The sequence below is a fragment of the Bidens hawaiensis genome, unplaced genomic scaffold (genome assembly GCF_021521415.1).
Source record: "Bidens hawaiensis isolate Kalapana, Puna unplaced genomic scaffold, B.hawaiensis_p1.1 tig00017872_1, whole genome shotgun sequence".
Taxonomy (NCBI): Eukaryota; Viridiplantae; Streptophyta; class Magnoliopsida; order Asterales; family Asteraceae; genus Bidens; species Bidens hawaiensis.
This window is the reverse complement of record NW_027505011.1, coordinates 25,952-29,100: the sequence shown is the minus strand read 5'-3', so window position 1 is coordinate 29,100 and position 3,149 is coordinate 25,952. Positions and strand designations below refer to the sequence as shown.

Below are 3,149 nucleotides of genomic sequence, written 5' to 3'. Positions count from 1 at the left end.
TGTGTTGTGTGCATATGTGATATGCGCCACGCGCAGGTGTTTCATGCACTTGCGCATAGGTTTTGGCTTTGTGTCTTCATGACATCCTGATTTCAAGCCTCTTGTCTATATCTTGTGGGTTGACCCGCCCCGCTCGATGTTAAGGCGGGTGTATACCCCTTCAAACCTCATTAGACCGTACATATTTCTTTGTATATCCAGATAATATGTAGGAGTATAAACTGAAACATTCTGGAACTACAAAGATAGTATTTAAATGAATATTGTACATATGTAAATAATTGTAGGTGGGTGTATGTATGCATGCATGTGTATCATGTATGTATGTGTGTGTATATATATTTTGTATATACACATGTTCATCACAAACGTATGAGATAATCTTTTGTTATTGGTTATTTTAAGTAATTTGGTTTTATTCATTAGTTGTAAAAAAAATTTAATAATAACTTAGTGATACCCATGTTGTTTAGCAATAGTGAGAGATGGTCAAACAAGAGGCACAGGCGTTTAATTTGATATTCAAAAGGAAAAATATTACTTTCACTTGCTATTGCTATTCGATCCAAGTCAAACCCAATTCTTGAACCAACCCTACAAAAATAATAAACAAAAATAAATCCCAACTTTCTTTCATTTTCCTTTTCCTCCCAAAAGTGAAAATGTCATAAAACCCACTCACACCGTCCCATACGCGTGCCACCGTCAGATTTTTCATTATTTTTCTTTTTTCTTTTTCTTTTTCTTTTTCTTTTTCTTTTGAGTAGTAGTGGATGTCCCCATCATACCGGCTTCCATGCACTCGCCCACACCACCGCCGTCTCCTTCCACGTCAAGAATATTCCGGCCGCCGTCTCCGTCGTACTCATCGACCATCCATCCCTACACCGCCTCAACAACGCCCGAACGTCGTCGCAAACCTCCTCGCTATGCGACACTGGGTGAAACCCCCTTGCATGAAACCTACTCGACCATTTCCCCGCGGTCTCCCGCCTCTCCACGGACTCCGCGGGCGAGCACGCCACCAAATCCATCACCGCCCGCCCCGCCGCCCGCTCCAGCATTAACCGCTCGTTACTTGTTTTGGGGAAATTCTCGTCTAAAGCCTCGAAGTAAACCCGAAACCATCTCAAACACTCCTGAAACCCCCTCACGAATTCAAAGCCGCCTGTCCCGATATCCAAATCAGCTTCTTCCTCTACCATGGTTATTATTCTCGGGTTCAACCCGCGAAAGGTCGAGATTAAATAATCCCTCCTCCGGTCGTCGTTAACCGCACGCAGTGTCCCGTTTAAGTTGATGGCTACCGCTTCGTCATCTTGAATGCATAACTGACTGGTATTCAGTTCTGATAAGTCAACGGTATGGCGGATGACGTTAAATTGAAAGGGGACTCCCATTAACCTTGCGAATTTCTCCATCCGGTTTCCAATCTCTCTCATCACCTTCTGTACTCCACCACCGTCTCCCGGCCTGGTGGTGACAACGGTGGTCAGACGGAGATGCGGCGTGTCGTCGGTGCGAGTAGCAATGGCCTCCCGCAAGGTAGGCCATTGCGTGCAGAAGGTGTTGCCGACGTCGATGATGTGGAGCTTGCTTTCGCCTTCGAAAGCCTCCATGATCGCGCCGTTGCATGCCACGTGTCCGAACGTCGTCCAAGGGCTGACCTCTTGGAATCTGAGGACTAGTCTTCTTGTCGACTCGAAGGAGCACATTTTTTCCGACGCGGATGATAAAGTCCGGTAGGATCGGTCGCCGGAGTCCGTCATCCGGCTGAATAGCGCTTGGAGGAAAAAAGATGCAAGCTTTTGATCGGTATCGCCATACTGCGAGCTAAGCTAGTTAAGCATCCACATCAGCTGCTGAAGCCGGGAAGTGTTATTATCCGCCACGGCTCGCGCGGCGTCTAGGAGCAAATCGGAGGCCCACGTGTTTCCGGAGAAGGAGTTTGAATACTCCATGCTGATGTCCCGTGCCGGTGAGTAAGAGTAGTTAATATTGGGATCGGAAGACTGTTGGTGGTCGGAGGAGAAGCCATAGTTGGACGAGAAAGGCGGCGGGGTAGCGGTGGTGCTGGTGGTGGGAGTAGGTGTGTTGGAGGACTGGTGGTGGTAGGGTGGTTGGGAGGAGGAGTAGTGGTGGTGGTGTTGGTGGTGTCTAGAGGAAGAAGAAGATAAATCTTCTTCATCCATGAAAAAGTTAAAGCATTCTTCTTGATCTTGATCTTGTTCTTGATATTGATTTTGGTCTTGATCTTGATCTTGATAATAAAGGAAGTGGGATGATTTGGAAGTACTACTTGAGTTAGATGTTCTACTAAGTTGTAAGAATGAGGGTAAGGGTGGTGGTGTTTTTGGTGGCTGACAAGCCTAAACAAAGCATCCATAACAACTAGACATAACAAATTAGATTCATGAGATCTATAAATGGCATGCAAATGCAAGTGTGTCTTGTTTTTAATGGGATTTTGAAGAAAATGGATATGGAGAGAGAAGAATTGAAGGTGAAAGAATGTTAATGTATGGTTTTTGAGTTCTCATGCAAGATGTTATAATTTGGTCAAATTTTAGTTTAAAAAAAATGATGTTTTGTGCCTTTTAGGTAATCAATCACACTCCCCTTTTTTAAAACATGTAGGGTTAGTGTGTTGTTATCTTCTACAAAAATTAATTCTTGTGGTTTAAGCCAAAATGTAGGGTTTTCTTCTATAATTATCTTAAATATAACATGAATCAAAGCGCTACTTGATTAATGAAATATGGATTAGTAGTTTCTAGTTATGTTTAGACTTAACTCTCTTTGTGGTTTCTTAAATATGTTTCATTATTATTATGATGAGAGAAAATGTGACTAGATAAAACAAGTAAAGGATATACAATTTCTTTATACATGACTAACAAATGAAGTCAAATAATTGGTCTAACAACTACAACAATGTAAAAGGGACAATACAAGTTGTCTATGTTCTAGAAATTTTGAACTTTTCAAATAAATCATTTTCTCATTGTCTTTTGGAATTATGTAATACAACTTATATGTATAAAAGAAAAACTACTTTTTGTAAGAAATCAACATAAGTTACAAACTTATGAGTGATAATTAGTTTTATATTTTAACAAAACGAATAATCACAATGTTAAGTTAAACAA

At 41.7% G+C, this 3,149-nt stretch overlaps 1 pseudogene; it reads right to left on the bottom strand.

Annotated features, from left to right (window-relative positions):
* Positions 1-765: 765 nt before the first annotated feature.
* On the bottom strand, positions 766-2,539 carry LOC143609879 (protein SHORT-ROOT pseudogene; annotated as a pseudogene).
* Positions 2,540-3,149: the final 610 nt, after the last annotated feature.